The 22,304-nt window shown below is 43.4% G+C and overlaps 1 long non-coding RNA gene across 1 annotated transcript; it reads right to left on the reverse strand.

Moving 5' to 3' along the window:
- Positions 1-1,770: 1,770 nt before the first annotated feature.
- On the reverse strand, positions 1,771-19,684 carry LOC134947654 (uncharacterized). The gene is made up of 4 exons (XR_010182684.1): positions 19,655-19,684; positions 19,447-19,495; positions 19,267-19,333; positions 1,771-1,863 (listed from the first exon to the last, which is right to left on the reverse strand). It is a non-coding gene; the product is annotated as an uncharacterized LOC134947654 (long non-coding RNA).
- Between the last annotated feature and the right edge of the window lie 2,620 nt (positions 19,685-22,304).

Here is a 22,304-nt window from a genome sequence, read left to right on the forward strand (position 1 = left end):
GGTCTTTCGTATGGCGGATTCTTGAGGAAATGTCTTTGGAGCGTGAGTTTTCTTATATATTTGTTAAGATCTATGAATAAACTGAATTTATTCACATGGGAATCAGGTGCAAATTTAAGGCCTTTCATCAATAGTGAGTTCTCCGCTGTTGACAGCTGTCTCTCTGCATTATTGACGATCCCTGTCTCGGTTTCTCTTGATTGAATAATGCCTTTCTTTTTTTGGGGCTTTTTTCTACCCCCTCTTGATCCTCGTCTACTCCAATGTATCCTCTTTTCGTCCCTTGGGGTGAATCTATTCGATCGAACAACTCTTCTTCCTGTTGGATGAAAGGTAGTTTGTATCGCTGTCTCCCATCTAAAAAACGTTTGGGTGGTTCTTCCCTTGGTGTTAGTGACCAATCACTGTCCATTCGGTTTCTAGAGGGCCATTGGTTGTTATGATAATTATTACGGTCAGTGTGATATTTATGATAATCTCTTTTATAACCGTAGTTGGATGGAATCCTATTTCTATAGTTTCTAGTGTCTTCCATTCTACTTGGATATGGCGACACATATTTTCTCCTTTGTCTAAAATTCTGTTGTCTATCCACATAATTATCCTGATAATTCTGGATATTCCGTCGTCCTCTATCTTGTTGTCCAAATCTCGTTTTTAATGATGTGTATCTTCCATTATTACTTCTATCCTCTTGGATAGGTAAATTATGAATCTGACCAGAAACATAGTCATTCTTGTCACGTGTAAACTTTTTCTGTTTACGTAAAATTATTTCGTTCTCCACCGTATCCAACTTGTATTGTAAATCAGAAACATCCCTCTTAAATTCCTCACTGTCTTCGAATTTAGTGGCCTGAGACTCAATATTTTTAATTTCATCATCAAGATGATTGAGTTCGCGTTTCCTTTCGGAGATAATTAGAGCAATTAATTTGGCCGAACACCCATCTAATATGGCATTCCAGTTGGTAATAAACTCCTCATTGCCTCCCCCTATAGTGGGATTTTTATGCAATCTTAGTCCTCTAGGGACTCTCCCCACTTCTAGGTATTTCTCCAGTGTTATAATGTCATACCAATTTTTGAGTTCTTTTATTGCCAGTTTCTCTACAACATTAAGATAGCCATAATAGTCGTTTTCATCAGTTTGAAACACCTGTTCCTCCTCCTCAAAAATATTCCTAACCTTCAATGATCTCTTAGATCTATCTCTAAAAATCGGCATTTTAGCCTACCTGCTGCGAACTAGGTCTTACTAACAGAGAAGTGGATAGTGCAAGAAATGATCTAAGACCTTACTCGTGCTGATATAATGGGAAGCTACACCTTAAGGGAAATACCCCCTGTTAGACGGGGTATAATGGTTATGAACAAAAAAGAAAAAGATTCCCCGGGAGCTAATGTGAATCTTTGGTATATCTAACGTTTTTACTTATACAATGACACAGTTATAAGAATCAACTTATTTATTTTATAAGATACAATAAAATAAGCTGTACCACAATGTATCCTAAATTGACAATAAACGATGTTTTTTACAAATGTTTGTATTGGTGACAATTCATTTCAATCATAGATTGACATAATGATTATTCATCCTTATAGAAATGACAAAATCGCTGTCTCAACCCAACGCGTTTCGTCTACAGACTTCATCAGGGGTTTATTGAAATCTAAACAATGCAGAAAACATTTCATAAATATATTGTTACATTTACCAATATAGGTTTCATGTCAATAGTAAATATAATATCTACATACCAAAGGTTCACAATATGGATAAGCAAATTAAGTGTGTCTTCAAGAGATAATTAAAACACTTAAAAGTGGTGTCGAATTCGATTTCACCACATGGAATATCTGTAAAATTATAACACGTGTTACATATATATTGTGGTAGGAAAAAATTATAGGAAAAAATTATAAACGAGGAGGAATAGAGGAGATAAACAAACTGAAATAACAAGGACAATGGAATTTTCTTAGAGGGATCAAAGCTAACTTATTTGTTATATAATGCAGTTGACACTATTTTAACATATAATCACATTATTACAGAAAGAGGGACATAACATATCATTTAGATGTTACTCATTCAAAGTCATACAGATGGATATTGGTATAATGTTATACATACCAATTGGACAAAACATCAGATGTGACCAGTTCAATGTGTTATCCACTATACGGACTTAGTTTGATGATTTTAAAAAATATTTTGTATTCGAACCTATGATGAAAAATAAGTTCCTAATGATATATGGGTACAGTGCATATCGAAAAATGTTTTCTTTTGAAAATTCTATTAATTTATTTATCTATTTTTACCCATATTTTATTTCCATACATACCAATTGTATGAAAATTAGCTCGTAAAGCAGCTATTCAATAAATCTCATCCAAGCGTGAATTCAACATAAGGTAGACAACTGTAATCGTACCTATGGTGGAGTAGAATGAAAATATATAGAAAACTATAATATAAATATATTAATCATTCCGGTTAACTGTAATATAAATATAATAATCATTCCGGTTGACAGTGGCTGTATCAGAATTGTAATCCGATGCAGAAAAAATGTCCTAAATTGGCTGAGGGTTTGCCAGAATTTGTTAATATAGATCGATATAGCTGGGATAGTGTACCCAACCTTTTTCTTATAATACTATCATTGAGTATAGAATACTGACACACCTAATGGACATTAATAATCCAGGCAACTTGAACCCTTCTCAGGCTGGGTTCATTATAATTGATACCAAAAGCTGTTAGCTATATAAGATAGTGCTTATGTAATACAGTGCTATGACTTAATTTTTTTTTTTTTTTTTTTATATGCATACAAAATCACCATACACAAAGAAATCTTTGGGAGTTGACATAATTCCCCAAACGTTTTAGACTCATATTATTAATACACACCAAGAGAACATGGAAGACCATCAGAATAACATGCTCACCTCTCCACCTTCTGCAATGCTCCTAGCTGCTGAATAAAATTGTGACTGAAAGCACTGGGTTTTTAAACCCCACTATAAGTGACATCACTTCCTGTGATTTAATAAACTAAATTCTTAAATATTACCTATTCCTTTACCCTTATATTATCTATACCGGTATGTGTGTGTAATGTTGAAATTCGGCCCTTGTTTTCACAAGTCTAACTACAACTTACTATGCATATGGAGGGGTAAGATAATTAATTGAAAAATTGCGTGCCATAATCCCGTAATTAATATGCGTTTCACCGCTAAATTGGAGTTCCTGTTAGTACAGTATCTCCTAGGTAACCACGCCAAACCGCGTCGTTCCCTAGCACCGCGTATCCTGGCAACCAAATGATGCCACGACGCACTTCCGCCCTCCGGCGCGTCATGCGCCTCAATACTGTATAGCTTCCTGTATCCGCCGGGTTGCGCTACCACGTGATGCCGCGTCTCTATGGTAACCAAATGTAATCATGGCGCACTTCGGACTATCTGCGCATCGTGCGTCTCACCACCATAGGGCTTCCTGTGTCCGTGCGTTCCAACACTCGTGAACACAAAGTAATTGTTTATATTTATTGCTGTATAAAGACTTCTATCTCTATTAGTGAAGCTCATGTCTTTTCTATTAGATCAACTACCCAAAATTATATCAATGTGCTATTTTAATTTAGGTTTTAACAAACATCTTTACGTGGCTGACAATTAACTAATAAATATAATTATAAATTCACCGTGTGTGACTTGTCTTTTATGATTCTTTCAAACCAAGACGATTAAATAATGTTCATATATTACCACATTATAATGTGAAAATATGGAATATGTTAGATACCACAATTGTATAATTAATACCAACCAGATATACTTAATACCAACCGGATATATAATCTATAATACTTAATACCAACCGGATATATCATCTAATTATACTCAACCCCCATGTATTACTTTAAAGTGCTACCCAATTGTTAACTAATAAAACCATGGTTAATAATTAAAGTGACAGGGATATTTAACCCCCATATATCATTAAGTTACCAGATGAATCTGGCCATTTTAATTTTAAACGTGGATCTAATCCTTAATAATCTTAATAATTAGAAAATGTGATTTTGGTTATTAATGACGTGATGACCTTGATTATCGACATAGATATAATCCTTAATGATCCTAATATTTAGATAATGTGATCTTGGTCATTAATGACGTGATATTTATAGATTAGATAGTGTGACTGTAAGTGTATTATCTGACTTGTGGGGGAGACACTGACAGTGGGGAGCAGTTAGAGTCTGAGAGCAGGACTCAGGAGTACATATAACGTACAGTGCACACTTTTGCTGCCAGAGTCAGTGCCACACTGCCATTGTTGTGACCACACTGACCACCAGTATAATAATATATTTTGTGATTGTCTGCTTAGGCCTCGGAGTACTAGTTGCAAGTTGCAACGTGACCTGTCCTGAAGTGACCACCAGTTTAATAATCAATCACCACCAGTTTAATATATATATATATATATATATATATATATTTGTATATAATATATATATATATAATATTGTATACCACCTACCCGTGGTTTTTTTTTTTTCATTCTTCTTTATACATACTACTATAGTAGCTTACTGTAGCAGTCTGCGGTGCTGTGCTGACCTGACAGTGTCCAGCAGGTCCGTCATCAGTCATTACATAATAAATATATATAGTACCTGTCCGGCTGCAGTACTAGTGATATTATATTGATTTCATCTCATTATCAATAATTTATCATCCAGTCTAGACTCTATATTAGCAGCAGACACAGTACGTTAGTCCACGGCTGTAGCTACCTCTGTGTCGGCACTCGGCAGTCCATCCATAATTGTATACCACCTACCCGTGGTTTTTTTTTTTTCTTTCTTCTTTGTACATACTACTATAGAGTATAGTAGCTTACTGTAGCAGTCTGCGGTGCTGCTGAGCTGACAGTGTCCAGCAGGTCCGTCATCAGTCATCATTACCTAATAAATATATTATCTACCTGTCCGGCTGCAGTACTAGTGATATTATATATACATACATATATATATTGATTTCATCTCATTATCAATCATCCAGTCTATATTAGCAGCAGACACAGTACGTTAGTCCACGGCTGTAGCTACCTCTGTGTCGGCACTCGGCAGTCCATCCATAATTGTATACCACCTACCCGTGGTTTTTTTTTTTCTTTCTTCTTTGTACATACTACTATAGTATAGTAGCTTACTGTAGCAGTCTGCGGTGCTGCTGAGCTGACAGTGTCCAGCAGGTCCGTCATCAGTCATCATTACCTAATAAATATATTATCTACCTGTCCGGCTGCAGTACTAGTGATATTATATATACATACATATATATATTGATTTCATCTCATTATCAATCATCCAGTCTATATTAGCAGCAGACACAGTACGTTAGTCCATGGCTGTAGCTACCTCTGTGTCGGCACTCGGCAGTCCATCCATAAGTATACTAGTATCCATCCATCTCCATTGTTTACCTGAGGTGCCTTTTAGTTGTGCCTATTAAAATATGGAGAACAAAAATGTTGAGGTTCCAAAATTAGGGAAAGATCAAGATCCACTTCCACCTCGTGCTGAAGCTGCTGCCACTAGTCATGGCCGAGACGATGAAATGCCAGCAACGTCGTCTGCCAAGGCCGATGCCCAATGTCATAGTACAGAGCATGTAAAATCCACAACACCAAATATCAGTAAAAAAAGGACTCCAAAACCTAAAATAAAATTGTCGGAGGAGAAGCGTAAACTTGCCAATATGCCATTTACCACACGGAGTGGCAAGGAACGGCTGAGGCCCTGGCCTATGTTCATGGCTAGTGGTTCAGCTTCACATGAGGATGGAAGCACTCAGCCTCTCGCTAGAAAACTGAAAAGACTCAAGCTGGCAAAAGCACCGCAAAGAACTGTGCGTTCTTCGAAATCCCAAATCCACAAGGAGAGTCCAATTATGTCGGTTGCGATGCCTGACCTTCCCAACACTGGACGTGAAGAGCATGCGCCTTCCACCATTTGCACGCCCCCTGCAAGTGCTGGAAGGAGCACCCGCAGTCCAGTTCCTGATAGTCAGATTGAAGATGTCAGTGTTGAAGTACACCAGGATGAGGAGGATATGGGTGTTGCTGGTGCTGGGGAGGAAATTGACCAGGAGGATTCTGATGGTGAGGTGGTTTGTTTAAGTCAGGCACCCGGGGAGACACCTGTTGTCCGTGGGAGGAATATGGCCGTTGACATGCCTGGTGAAAATACCAAAAAAATCAGCTCTTCAGTGTGGAGGTATTTCAACAGAAAAGCGGACAACAGGTGTCAAGCCGTGTGTTGCCTTTGTCAAGCTGTAATAAGTAGGGGTAAGGACGTTAACCACCTCGGAACATCCTCCCTTATACGTCACCTGCAGCGCATTCATAATAAGTCAGTGACAAGTTCAAAAACTTTGGGCGACAGCGGAAGCAGTCCACTGACCAGTAAATCCCTTCCTCTTGTAACCAAGCTCAGGCAAACCACCCCACCAACTCCCTCAGTGTCAATTTCCTCCTTCCCCAGGAATGCCAATAGTCCTGCAGGCCATGTCACTGGCAATTCTGACGAGTCCTCTCCTGCCTGGGATTCCTCCGATGCATCCTTGCGTGTAACGCCTACTGCTGCTGGCGCTGCTGTTGTTGCTGCTGGGAGTCGATGGTCATCCCAGAGGGGAAGTCGTAAGCCCACTTGTACTACTTCCAGTAAGCAATTGACTGTCCAACAGTCCTTTGCGAGGAAGATGAAATATCACAGCAGTCATCCTGCTGCAAAGCGGATAACTGAGGCCTTGACAACTATGTTGGTGTTAGACGTGCGTCCGGTATCCGCCGTTAGTTCACAGGGAACTAGACAATTTATTGAGGCAGTGTGCCCCCGTTACCAAATACCATCTAGGTTCCACTTCTCTAGGCAGGCGATACCGAGAATGTACACGGACGTCAGAAAAAGACTCACCAGTGTCCTAAAAAATGCAGTTGTACCCAATGTCCACTTAACCACGGACATGTGGACAAGTGGAGCAGGGCAGGGTCAGGACTATATGACTGTGACAGCCCACTGGGTAGATGTATGGACTCCCGCCGCAAGAACAGCAGCGGCGGCACCAGTAGCAGCATCTCGCAAACGCCAACTCTTTCCTAGGCAGGCTACGCTTTGTATCACCGCTTTCCAGAATACGCACATAGCTGAAAACCTCTTACGGCAACTGAGGAAGATCATCGCGGAATGGCTTACCCCAATTGGACTCTCCTGTGGATTTGTGGCATCGGACAACGCCAGCAATATTGTGTGTGCATTAAATATGGGCAAATTCCAGCACGTCCCATGTTTTGCACATACCTTGAATTTGGTGGTGCAGAATTTTTTTAAAAACGACAGGGGCGTGCAAGAGATGCTGTCGGTGGCCAGAAGAATTGCGGGACATTTTCGGCGTACAGGCACCACGTACAGAAGACTGGAGCACCACCAAAAACTACTGAACCTGCCCTGCCATCATCTGAAGCAAGAAGTGGTAACGAGGTGGAATTCAACCCTCTATATGCTTCAGAGGTTGGAGGAGCAGCAAAAGGCCATTCAAGCCTATACAATTGAGCACGATATAGGAGGTGGAATGCACCTGTCTCAAGCGCAGTGGAGAATGATTTCAACGTTGTGCAAGGTTCTGATGCCCTTTGAACTTGCCACACGTGAAGTCAGTTCAGACACTGCCAGCCTGAGTCAGGTCATTCCCCTCATCAGGCTTTTGCAGAAGAAGCTGGAGACATTGAAGGAGGAGCTAACACGGAGCGATTCCGCTAGGCATGTGGGACTTGTGGATGGAGCCCTTAATTCGCTTAACAAGGATTCACGGGTGGTCAATCTGTTGAAATCAGAGCACTACATTTTGGCCACCGTGCTCGATCCTAGATTTAAAGCCTACCTTGGATCTCTCTTTCCGGCAGACACAAGTCTGCTGGGGTTCAAAGACTTGCTGGTGAGAAAATTGTCAAGTCAAGCGGAACGCGACCTGTCAACATCTCCTCCTTCACATTCTCCCGCAACTGGGGGTGCGAGGAAAAGGCTCAGAATTCCGAGCCCACCCGCTGGCGGTGATGCAGGGCAGTCTGGAGCGACTGCTGATGCTGACATCTGGTCCGGACTGAAGGACCTGACAACGATTACGGACATGTCGTCTACTGTCACTGCATATGATTCTCTCACCATTGAAAGAATGGTGGAGGATTATATGAGTGACCGCATCCAAGTAGGCACGTCACACAGTCCGTACTTATACTGGCAGGAAAAAGAGGCAATTTGGAGGCCCTTGCACAAACTGGCTTTATTCTACCTAAGTTGCCCTCCCACAAGTGTGTACTCCGAAAGAGTGTTTAGTGCTGCCGCTCACCTTGTCAGCAATCGGCGTACGAGGTTACATCCAGAAAATGTGGAGAAGATGATGTTCATTAAAATGAATTATAATCAATTCCTCTGTGGAGACATTGACCAGCAGCAATTGCCTCCACAAAGTACACAGGGAGCTGAGATGGTGGATTCCAGTGGGGACGAATTGATAATCTGTGAGGAGGGGGATGTACACGGTGATATATCGGAGGATGATGATGAGGTGGACATCTTGCCTCTGTAGAGCCAGTTTGTGCAAGGAGAGATTAATTGCTTCTTTTTTGGTGGGGGTCCAAACCAACCCGTCATTTCAGTCACAGTCGTGTGGCAGACCCTGTCACTGAAATGATGGGTTGGTTAAAGTGTGCATGTCCTGTTTATAGTATACAACATAAGGGTGGGTGGGAGGGCCCAAGGACAATTCCATCTTGCACCTCTTTTTTCTTTAATTTTTCTTTGCGTCATGTGCTGTTTGGGGAGGGTTTTTTGGAAGGGACATCCTGCGTGACACTGCAGTGCCACTCCTAGATGGGCCCGGTGTTTGTGTCGGCCACTAGGGTCGCTTATCTTACTCACACAGCTACCTCATTGCGCCTCTTTTTTTCTTTGCGTCATGTGCTGTTTGGGGAGGGTTTTTTGGAAGGGACATCCTGCGTGACACTGCAGTGACACTCCTAGATGGGCCCGGTGTTTGTGTCGGCCACTAGGGTCGCTTATCTTACTCACACAGCTACCTCATTGCGCCTCTTTTTTTCTTTGCGTCATGTGCTGTTTGGGGAGGGTTTTTTGGAAGGGACATCCTGCGTGACACTGCAGTGACACTCCTAGATGGGCCCGGTGTTTGTGTCGGCCACTAGGGTCGCTTATCTTACTCACACAGCTACCTCATTGCGCCTCTTTTTTTCTTTGCGTCATGTGCTGTTTGGGGAGGGTTTTTTGGAAGGGACATCCTGCGTGACACTGCAGTGCCACTCCTAGATGGGCCCGGTGTTTGTGTCGGCCACTAGGGTCGCTTAGCTTAGTCATCCAGCGACCTAGGTGAAAATTTTAGGACTAAAAATAATATTGTGAGGTGTGAGGTATTCAGAATAGACTGAAAATGAGTGTAAATTATGGTTTTTGAGGTTAATAATACTTTGGGATCAAAATGACCCCCAAATTCTATGATTTAAGCTGTTTTTTAGTGTTTTTTGAAAAAAACACCCGAATCCAAAACACACCCGAATCCGACAAAAAAAATTCGGTGAGGTTTTGCCAAAACGCGGTCGAACCCAAAACACGGCCGCGGAACCGAACCCAAAACCAAAACACAAAACCCGAAAAATTTCCGGCGCTCATCTCTAGTTAAGGGTACATACATTCAGCCTCTCCTTGTGTATTAATTAGACCACTTTAATTATGTGAGCCGCATAAGCGCTCTCTTAGGCATTCTCTACATACTTACCTTTTAGTCCTTCTGACGTGACTCTCTTATGGGCCCTACACACTGGCAGATAAAACAGAACGATATAAATGTTCTCGTTCATAAATGAAAGAGAACTCGTTCACATCATTCTGTGTGTAGGCACCAACTATTAACGATGTGCGGCCCCGCGCTCGGTAATCGTTGGTGCCCCGTCACTTGTGCATGCAAGCCAATATGGACGAGATCGTCCATATTTGCCTGCACTGCTATGGAGCTGGGTGACAGGGAGAGTGAAGAAATTCACTCCCCCATCACTGCCCCCCAACCGCCGGGTCGCCCGTCGGCCGTATCCACCATCAGGCAGCTCGGCGGCTGATCTATCAGTGTGTAGGGCCCATTAGAGTGGCAGCTTATTGTCAAAATCCTCTGAATAGTGGCACAGGATAAGGACGTTTTCATATAGATTTTTTTTTATACACACACTTGACTAGCCAGATTTACACTATCAGATAATTTGTGCCAATCTAATAAATCTAAACTATCCACCAGAAAAGAAAAAGCGCCTTAATGAGCCTTTGCTGATTTGCTGAATGCTGCTCTCCAATAACAGGGTATAAGCACCCCTTTAAAACGTTTAGAAAAAGGACACACAGAGAGCACAAACAGACTAAATGAATTAAAATATTTAATAATAAAACCAGGACTCAGAGGTCCAATGATTATTAAATAAATATACACACATGTGAACCACAGTTTAAATCACATACATATAAAAACAGGACACTCCTTACTAATTCCATGGTATTATCCTAAGAAGATAGGCACATATAGGATTATATGCTCAAGTGGATATTTCTTTATCAATTAGCAATGCATTGCAATAAATCCCATAGTTGGAAATCATTAAATATAGTTGCTTCTTTAGAACTAATGTTGCTCAAAGTTCCTTAGGGAATTCCAGATGACCATTAGGCACATAAGTATAAACTTGTTCTTATATTCTTAGCTGTGCAGTTAATTTCCAGATTTAATTGGCAACAGTTAATCCGCTCAATGGGGCAGAAACAATACTCAGCACTGCAGCGGCTCCGTCAACCGCTCTCTGTAAATTGGTATTGCGGTAATGATAAATGCTTACCGCTTCCAAGTGAGTATGAGACCGGTGGCGCTGGGCATCCCCGTGCGCTGGCTGGTTACGCTGCTCACTCATGGCGGGTGGATGTCGGCCACGGCCCCCGTTTGGCAAAGGAGGCCACTTGCAGGTGGCTTGGAATCCAAGATCTCAGTGCGGTGCGATGCAGTGCAGTATCAGATGATATCCATGGCAGCTACAGGAGTCCCGAAGCCTGAACTCTGACGCGTTTCTCAACCAAAAGGCACTGGTTGTTTCTTCAGAGGGAAAGAATTCCACCCGCCACGAGTGAGCAGCGTAACCAGCCAGCAAACGGGGACGCCCAGCGCCGCCGGTCTCATACTCACTTGGAAGCAGTAAGCATTTATCATTACCGCATTACCAACTTACGGAGAGCGGTTGACGGAGCCGCTGCAGTGCTGAGTATTGTTTCTGCCCCATTGAGCGGATTAACTGTTGCCAATTAAATCTGGAAATTAACTGCACAGCTAAGAATATAAGAACACGTTTATACTTATGTGCCTAATGGTCATCTGGAATTTTGAGCAACATTAGTTCTAAAGAAGCAACTATATTTAATGATTTCCAACTATGGGATTTATTGCAATGCATTGCTACATGATAAAGAAATATCCACTTGAGCATATAATCCTATATGTGCCTATCTTCTTAGGATAATACCGTGGAATTAGTAAGGAGTGTCCTGTTTTTATATGTATGTGATTTAATCTGTAGTTCACGTGTGTATATTTATTTAATAATCATTGGACCTTTGAGTCCTGGTTTTATTATTAAATATTTTAATTCATTTAGTCTGTTTGCGCTCTCTGTGTGTCCTTTTTCCAATCTAATAAGTGCTCTGATCCGATGGAATGATTATTGGATCGGTGTGCACCTAAACACACTGACCAATTTCTTGCTCAGTGTGTACTTTCTTCCGATCTCCTTAATAGGATTGGGAGGTTAGGAACATGATAGCATGTGCAGTACACCAGATCCCGACCTGACCGTAGCAGGAGTGTTTGAAGCCGTTTATGGCTAACACTACTGCATACACACACACTATACAATAATCGGTGTGATTAGACAAATATTGGCTGGCCGGCCCGATAATTGTATATTGTGTACCAGGCTCATCCCCGAACACACAATTCTGCATGGTCAGATTTTGCTTCTGGATTACATGCGTAATCTTGCCAGGCGGGATGACGGCTGTCAGTATCCCGACAGCGGCATCCCGCTCAGCAGAATGCTGGCAGCGAGACGACCGGTACGAGTCCCCTTGCAGGCTCTCTGTGCTTGCCACGCTGTAGGCCTGGTGGCAAGCTGCACTCTCCATAGGTTCTATTCCCACTCTATGGGTGTTGTGGACACCCATGAGTGGGAATAGCCCCAAGCGCCGATATTCCAGTTGGCAGGATTCCGGCGTTGGCATCCTGACAGCCAGCAAATTGAACGGATCCCCTGCTTCTTAAAGATTTCTGGTCTTCATTCCTTAAACAATCAGTGGGGGTTACTTTGTACTCTTCTTTTGTGATTTCTGTTTGTGAATGTTACTCTAGGAGCCTATGTATTACAAAGTACAGATTCTCCCTCTAGTGATGTTATGAGGTAAAGCTATCCATTATAAAAAGTATCTATTCTTTATTATGTATTTTGTATGGCACAAGATACTGTATCTAATGTGGGGGTTTTCTCAGCAAAGAGAAAATGTGCATGGCTGGATTAGTGTTGGTGGTCACACATCAGGTTAGGAACAAAGAGATGGATTAATGTTCAATGTATTATTCTAGATTCCATTACAATGGTTTTTTTTTTTTTTTACAAAATCTCTCTGCTAAAAGAAAAATGTAGATGCCACTAGAAATCCAGACTTTTGTGTTCATATAATTTATACCCCTTTCAGACTGCTGTAATAACGCAGGTTATTACAGGGACGACACAGGTAGCTGCTCAGTATGATATACCCCTTTCACATCTCCAATGCCGAATCCCACCCGGGAATTAGAAACGGATACTTCGCGGGTGGGATCCGGCATTGGAGACTCTCCAACCTCTTTCTGCTGGCTTCCAGACGCAGCATTTTGCCGGGTCGGTTGCCATAGTGGCAGGGGGCGGAGCGGGCAGCAGGGGCGGAGGTGGAGGCGCCACCTCTCCCTATCTTGTAAACGGGTTCCGGATCGTCTCGACCCGGGAATCCGTTTACAAAGCCACTGACCCGGTATTCAACCCAGGAATAACACTGCTTATAACCCAGGTTGAATTACCGGGTCAGGCGACCCGGGAAATCCGACATGGCCCTTTCATACCGCACACTGACCCGTGACGACCCGGCAATATGCTGGGTCGATACCGGGTTATTTGTGTGGTGTGAAAGGGGTATTATAGGGACCCAAAAAAAGTAAAGAAACACAGGTTGAGTGACCTGGCATCAGTGCCAGATTAAGGTCCACTTGAGCCTGGAGCTGAAATTTATGAAGGGCCTATTGTGTGCTGCCGCAGGGGGTGTGACCAGCACACCAAGAGTATGACTAGTGATGTGGGGGGTGTAACTAGTGTTGTGGAGGTGTGGTCTGCATAGGGGGTGTGGCCTGTACATATGGTGTGACTAGCGCCTACCTTCAAAAATCTCCATTTCCCCTGCTCTTCAATGAACAAACCACTTGTTAATGTGGCTGTAAAATAGATGTAGCCATGCTCATCTTGGCTACATCTGCGCCGAACGAGAACTCTCTGCACAGTTAGCCCAGAACTTGACAGTACAAGGTCCTTCCAACGTGGGATACTCTGCTTGTCAGGGCCGGCTCCATGCCTACTAGCACCCTAAGCGGAGAAAAAATATGTAAAAGCGCCCCCCCCCCCACACCCCTATGCGCGCTCCAGGGAAAGTGGGCGTGGTCTCCTGGAAAAGTGGGCATGGCCATGTAACTTCATATTATCAGATATAAATATATTTTCACACCCCCTCTACACACGCAATTAGCAGCCTTACACATAACAGCCACAGTAGTGTTCCTTACACACAATGTCTCCAGTATAGTGTCAGATACACATAATGTCTCCAGTATAGTGCCAGATACACATAACGTGCAGTGCCAGATAGATATGATATGCCCCCCAGCAGTGCCAGCTACACATGACATGCCCCGCAGCAGTGCCAGCTACACATGACATGCCCCGAAACAGTGCCAGCTACACACAATATGCCCCCCAGCAGTGCCAGCTACACATGATAGTGTTCACTTTTTAGGGCAGGGTGCTGATCACAGGGAGGGCACATTTTTAAGTTAGGAGGGCAAAATGATGTACATACTGTAATGCTTGGTGCTCACCTACCCACATGCCAAAGCATGGACAGTGCACGCCGAAGGTGCGCAGCAAAAATGTAGGGGCGTTGCTTCGTGGGGAAGGTGCATGGCCACATAATAGTAGCAATTCGCATAACACCACACAGTAGTGCAGCTAATACACATTGCACCAGGTAGAACCTCCTATACACTTTGCGCCAGGCAGAGCACGTTAGACACTTTGCGCCAGGTAGAGCACTGAGACACATTTCGCCAGGTAGAGCACTGAGACACATTGCCTAGCCACAGACGCCTAGCGGGAACACTACATGATATGCTCCCCAGCCGTGCCAGCTACACGTGACATGCCCCCCAGCAGTGCCAGCAACACGTGACATGCCCCCCAGCAGTGCCAGCAACACATGACATACCCCCCAGCAGTGCCAGATACACATGACATGCTCCCCAGCAATGCCAGATACATAAATGGCCACACAGTGTCAGATATGTCCCCACAGTTCCAGATACATAAATTCCCCCACAGTGCTAGATATGCCCCCGCAGTGCCAGATACATAAATGCCCCCACAGTGCCAGATACATAAATGCCCCTACAGTGCCAGATATGCCCCCACAGTGCCAGATACATAAATGCCCCCACAGTGCCAAATATGCCCCCACCATGCCAGATACATAAATGCCCCACAGTGCAAGATAAATAAATGCCCCCACAGTGCCAGATAAATAAATGCCCCCACAGTGCCAGATAAATAAATGCCCACACAGTGCAGATATGCCCTCACAGTGGCAGATACATAAATGCCCCCATAGTGCCAGATATGCCCCCGCAGTGCCAGGTACATAAATGCCCCTGGTGCCATATATATAAATGCCCCCACAGTGCAGATATGCCCCCACAGTGCCAGATACATAAATGCGCCCCCAGTGCCAGATATGCCCCCACAGTGCCAGATACATAAATGCCCCCCCCATTGCCAGATATGCCCCCACAGTGCCAGATACATAAATGCCACCAGTGCCAGATACATAAATGCCCCCAGTGCCAAATACATAAATGCCCCCACAGTGCCAGATAAATAAATACCCCCACAGTGCCAGATAAATAAATGCCCCCACAGTGCCAGATACATAAATGCCCCCACAGTGCCAGATACATAAATGCCCCCCAGTGCCAGATTTGCCGCCACAGTGCAAGATACATAAATGCCCCCAGTGCCAAATACATAAATGCCCCCACAGTGCCAGATAAATAAATGCCCCCACAGTGCCATATAAATAAATGCCCCCACAGTGCCAGATAAAAATGTCCCCAGTGCCAGATACATAAATGCCCCCACAGTGCAGATATGCCCCCACAGTGCAGATATGACCCCACAGTGACAGATCCATAAATGACCCCCACAATACCTGTTGCGGCGCTGGGAGGGGGAGTGCTGCTGTCTGAGGGCATGGGACTGGAGGACTCTTCCAAAACCTCTATGCGCGCTGTGCGGCGCCAGCATCTGACGTCAGACAACGGCACCACTCAGCGCGCAATGCGCGCACACACGTTAAGGCCGGGTAGAGCTGCACAGGGCCGTCTCCAGGTACGAATATGGCGGTGCTAGCGCGCGGCGCCCATTAAGGGTGGCGCCCTGCGTGGGCGCTCTATTCGAACATGCCTGGAGCCGGCCCTGCTGCTTGTTCATACCGAGCTTACACCTGTCCCCTTCTTTGCAGCTCTTTGTGTGGCAGCGACCCCTCCTGACTATTATTTATTTATTACTGGTTATTTGTATAGCGCACACATATTCCGCAGCGCTTTACAGAGAATATTCAGCTATTCACATCAGTCCCTGCCCCAGTGGAGCTTACACTCTATATTCTCAACCACATGTACACCACACACATTCACGCTAGTGTTACTTTTTTTTGGGAGCCAATTAACCTATAAGTATATTTTTAGATTGTGGTAGGAAACCAGAGTACCCGGAGGAAACCCACGCAAGCACAGGGAGAATATACAAACTCCACACAGTTAGTGCCATGGTGGGAATCAAATCCATGATCTTAGTGCCGTGAGGCAGTAATGCTAACCATTACACCATCCGTGCTGACTACTGCAGTGTGGCTCTCTGTGTCATTTACAATGAGTGGGGTATATATTGGAGGCACACAGGCAACATAATAACCCCTATAAAATCCGGGGTCCTGTGTCTGCAATAGCGGTGAAACATCAGCGGGGCTATGTATGGCAATCATAGAAACAAATACCTTGAAAACATAGTAACTATCGACAGAAATAAAATAACAACATATAGAAAAAAATAGCAACATAGTGGTGTGCAGTCCTACAAAGGAAGATAATGTACAGTAAATTTTGACAGCACAGAGGCTGTCAGTATGTGGTATCAATAGGGAATCTATTGGAGAAGACTGACAACATACAGGACAGCATGCAGGCTATAAACAAAAGGACATATGTGGGAGAACTATAACAATGCAATAACAGCACAGAGGGTATCACCAATAGGATGTGTCATACGGCAAGTAACAGTATAATATCCCACAGCACATGGCATAGCAGTAATAGAACAAACAGCTCGGCGGCTGATAAAATACATAACAATACACAAATATTGCAGAATGTGAAGTACAAAGGGACCAAAAAATGATGAAAATAGAAAATGAAAAGTAACAAATAAAAAAAAGAAAATATTAATAAATAAAATTAAAATAAACTACACATACAAAATAAACATAATCCACATGGGCTTGGGTATGGCTTTCCGGCGCTGGGGATCCCAACAGTCAGCATATCGACCGCGGGTTCCCGGCAGCAGAATGCCAGAGGGGGCGAGCACAACGAAGCCCCTTGCGGGCTCACTGCCTTCGCCACTCTGCAGGCTAGGTGGTGAGCTGCTCTCGCCACAGGTTCTATTCCCACTGTATGGGAATAGTCCCTGCTAGTCGGCATGCCAACTGTCAGGATTTAGAGCGGGATGGGATGTAGCCATCAGTATTGTGACCAGCGATCTACTGACCGCCGGTCACATAACTACATCCCTCCACAAGATGACAAATGTGATAAATAAGCACATACAGCAGTGCCATGTCAAATAAATATACCCAACCCCCGGTGTAATGTCGCACAATGACCCAGAACTCAAAGTGGGCTGATAGGGGCTACAAAGGTGGACAATACCAAAACTCAGAGCACATACCAATGCAGTAACTAGCGGGTACAAAGGGGCAAAACTTGGTAAAGGGCCCAGCATACACAACAGTGGCCAAATATATAAAGAGCAAAATAAATTAAATGGCCTGGTAAGGGTCTAAGTCTATCCAAAGAGATAGTGATGTGCACGCAGCGGTGCCATAAATCGCATAAACAACATCATATATATATATATATATATATATATATATATATATATATATGGGTTGAATTTTCCGGCTGTCGGGATCCTGGCATTCAGGATACTAATGCCGGAATCCTGACATCCAGAGAAATACCGGTGGTCGGAATCCCCGGACGAAGCATGGAATTCCCACTCGGATGGAGGTCCACTCTACCACTCGAGGGCAACTAGAATAGTGTGGCAAGCAAGGAGACTCACTGCGCTCCCTGCCGGCATTCCGCCTGACGGGATCCCAGCGTCGTCTCCTGACTGCCGGGATCCCGAATGGCGGTAAAGCATACCGAACCCATATATACGTTGGCATTAAAACACCATTTTGTGTCACTACTTTGGAGTCTCCAGAGTGTCGCAATTGACCAAATAATTATGGCTTTACACAATTTATTAAAAGCAAAGTATTGCCAATCTAGACAGTGGTAACCCTTTTTCACAATTACAGATTACAATATGTGTCAAATGTACAATAGTGTAGGGTTTGTTTTTTCTCTGTCTTCAACTCTGACGCGTTTCATCCTTCGTGGACTTCATCAGAGGGGATGCAGTCAGTTTACCTCCAATCAAAATCCTGATGTTCAAAATCCCGACACCAATTGACCGATGGTCAAAATCCCGACAAGGTCAAAATACCGACATGGACAAAATACCGACATGGACAAAATACCGACAAGGTAAAAATACCGACATGTGAAATGCCGACAGGTCAAAATACCGACATGAGTTTTTCATGATCTTTTTCATTGAAACCGACTTGTTCATACTTTACCATCCCAGTGGACCTGGAGGGGGAATATAATAGTGTGCCCGAAGCATGGCGAGCGCAGCGAGCCATGCGAGGGGGCGCGGTACACTTTATATGGTGTCCATGTTGACTTATGTCGACATACACAAAAAAACCATTAAAAAAAGCATGTCGGTATTTTGACCTGTCGGCATTTTACATGTCGGTATTTTGACCTTGCCGGTATTTTAAATGTCGGTATTTTGTCCATGTCGGGATTTTGACCTTGTAGGGATTTTGACCATCGGTCAATTGGTGTCGGGATTTTGAACGTCGGTATTTTGATTGTAGGTATTTCATACCGATCCCCATCAGAGGGATGGTCAACACAGCTGGTAAAACATACATATTATAATGTATAAACAAAAATATACATATTACAATGTACAAACAACAACAATTAAAATACATAAATTAACACTTATTAGAAAATAGTTAATCAAACTAAAATACTAGATATTCAATAGATCGAGCAGGAGATGAGGACGTTCCATACTAGCTGGTCAGAGAACATATGCAGGAGAGTGACATATTGTATAACTTCACTATACATGTAGTGTGTTATTTTACTACACCGTTCCATAGGGATAAGATGATAATAAAAAATTACATAAAGATGAAAGATTCCATAAAGTGCATACCAAATGGTCAGTCCATGAAGCAACCATATATGAATTCAATGGGTTGAAACACTCTAGTGCTCAAAAAATGTTGAACACTTTATACAAAACAATATGTTATCACTATGTTACATTCCATTCTAATAGAAAAAGTACCATTATGCGCTCTATATATATATATTACTTACAGACTAAATTAGCAAAGGACCTCTTTCCAAAAAACATGCTGATCCAAATGGTCAATGGATAAATATCCTATACACAGAGAAAGAAATTCTTTTTATATAAAAAACTTTCTCTATGTCTAAATATAATTGGAAACACTCAATAATTTTAACAAGACTAATTTGCAAAGTCATTGTACATACCCACTTTGGGTGAGCCTCAAATTAGTGATGTGTGAGAGAAATAGACCACCTGAAAATCATTAATTGATATAATCTATTAGGGTGTTTTTTTTAACCCTCTTTCCAATTACTTATTGATTGTTATTATTAAATGAACTACTATTAATTAGATTCTCATAATAAAAATAAATCTAAATTGAAAAAAAGGGAAACCAAGTCCTATACTTACAGATAAAGCAGTAGTTCCTATGTGCTCTCCCAAGTGCAACTGACTGACTGTGTGAATGGTGGGGCATTATATACCAATAACCACTCCCACTGAAGAATGATGGCTAATCATTTTTTTTTTTTTTTAATTAACAATCTGCCAGCTCAATTGGAGACAACACGGGAACATAAGATGAAGTAAATAATATTATATACTATCTAGTGAAGTGATAATTAGGTGAATAAGTGAGTGTTGAACCTAAATTAGGAAATATATAAAATTGACCGGAAATGACGTCACTAACGCCCTTTATGGAAATATACAGTGTTAAGGTGAAATAACTCACAATTTTATATACTAAATATAGGATTTAAAACCCTATGAGTAGCTATTGCACTGTGAGTAATAAGGGCGCTGGTATCACTAATACAAAGAAAGAAAGACGAACACCGCATTTATGCGTTCCACCTAATGAACCGGTGGAACGCATATAACCCACTTCCGGCGGAAGTAGCACTCGCGCTACAGGCCGGTGGTGGACCGCAAATGTGGACAGCGGGACACAGCCTAAGCCGTAGCTGCTGCGAACATACAAAGCGGCCACATATGAGGCACAAAGTGACAGTGGATGTTACTGGCATATAAATAATTGATACAATATAAACTGATACCAGGCACTCACATTTAGCTTCCGGCAGAAGTGACGTTTGCGCTCCACCAACCCGACGGTGGAACGCAAATAGGAAATGAGAATATTGTCATCCCGATATAATAATGACATAACTAATTTGAGAAAATACACTTAGTGTCTATTAAAGTGAATATGAAAGTGTCTGTTAAGGTAAATTATTAATATTATATATATATATATACACTGCTCAAAAAAAATAAAGAGAACACTTAAACAACACAATGTAACTCCAAGTCAATCACACTTCTGTGAAATCAAACTGTCCACTTAGGAAGCAACACTGATTGACAATCAATTTCACATGCTGTTGTGCAAATGGAATAGACAACAGGTGGAAATTATAGGCAATTAGCAAGACACCCCCAATAAAGGAGTTGTTCTGCAGGTGGTGACCACAGACCACTTCTCAGCTCCTATGCTGTCTGGCTGATGTTTTGGTCACTTTTGAAAGCTGGCGGTGCTTTCACTCTAGTGGTAGCATGAGACGGAGTCTACAACCCACACAAGTGGCTCAGGTAGTGCAGCTCATCCAGGATGGCACATCAATGCGAGCTGTGGCAAGAAGGTTTGCTGTGTCTGTCAACGTAGTGTCCAGAGCATGGAGGCGCTACCAGGAGACAGGCCAGTACATCAGGAGACGTGGAGGAGGCCGTAGGAGGGCAACAACCCAGCAGCAGGACCGCTACCTCCGCCTTTGTGCAAGGAGGAACAGGAGGAGCACTGCCAGAGCATGTGTCTACTCAAACGATCAGAAACAGACTCCATGAAGGTGGTATGAGGGCCCGACGTCCACAGGTGGGGGTTGTGCTTACATCCCAACACCGTGCAGGACATTTGGCATTTGCCAGAGAACACCAAGATTGGCAAATTCGCCACTGGCGCCCTGTGCTTTTCACAGATGAAAGCAGGTTCTCACTGAGCACATGTGACAGACGTGAGAGAGTCTGGAGATGCCAAGGAGAACGTTCTGCTGCCTGCAACATCCTCCAGCATTACCAGTTTGGCAGTGAGTCAGTAATGGTGTGGGGTGGCATTTCTTTGGGGGGCGGCACAGCCCTCCATGTGCTCACCAGAGGTAGCCTGACTGCCATTAGGTACCGAGATGAGATCCTCAGACCCCTTCTGAGACCATATGCTGGTGTGGTTGGCCCTGGGTTCCTCCTAATGCAAGACAATGCTAGACCTCATGTGGCTGGAGTGTGTCAGCAGTTCCTGCAAGACGAAGGCATTGGTGCTATGGACTGGCCCGCCCGTTCCCCAGACCTGAATCCAATTGAGCACATCTGGGACATCATGTCTCGCTCCATCCACCAACGCCACGTTGCACCACAGACTGTCCAGGAGTTGGCGGATGCTTTAGTCCAGGTCTGGGAGGAGATCCCTCAGGAGACCATCCGCCACCTCATCAGGAGCATGCCCAGGCATTGTAGGGAGGTCATACAGGCACGTGGAATACACACACACTACTGAGCCTCATTTTGACTTGTTTTAAGGACATTACATCAAAGTTGGATCAGCCTGTAGTGTGTTTTTCCACTTTAATTTTGAGTGTGACTCCAAATCCAGACCTCCATGGGTTAATAAATTTGATTTCCATTGATAATTTTTGTGTGATTTTGTTGTCAGCACATTCAACTATGTAAAGGACAAAGTATTTAATAAGAATATTTCATTCATTCAGATCTAGGATGTGTTATTTTAGTGTTCCCTTTATTTTTTCGAGCAGTGTATATATATATCTATATATATGTATATACAGGTCAAAGAAGCAGTGGCACTCTCAGGCTCAACACAATATATACCTACTCACCCCACCTCGTGCAAACCCTCACCACGGACGCCGGGTCTTCTGACGACACCCCCTTACGTCGCGCACATCCTGTGCGCCCGGCGGCTCCTGCGGTAACCTAGCAACCAAAGGAAGCATCGTGACTTACTGAGCATCAGAGAGCAGCACAATCTCCCGTAGGAGAACACTGT

The sequence above is a fragment of the Pseudophryne corroboree genome, chromosome 8 (genome assembly GCF_028390025.1).
Source record: "Pseudophryne corroboree isolate aPseCor3 chromosome 8, aPseCor3.hap2, whole genome shotgun sequence".
Taxonomy (NCBI): domain Eukaryota; kingdom Metazoa; phylum Chordata; class Amphibia; order Anura; family Myobatrachidae; genus Pseudophryne; species Pseudophryne corroboree.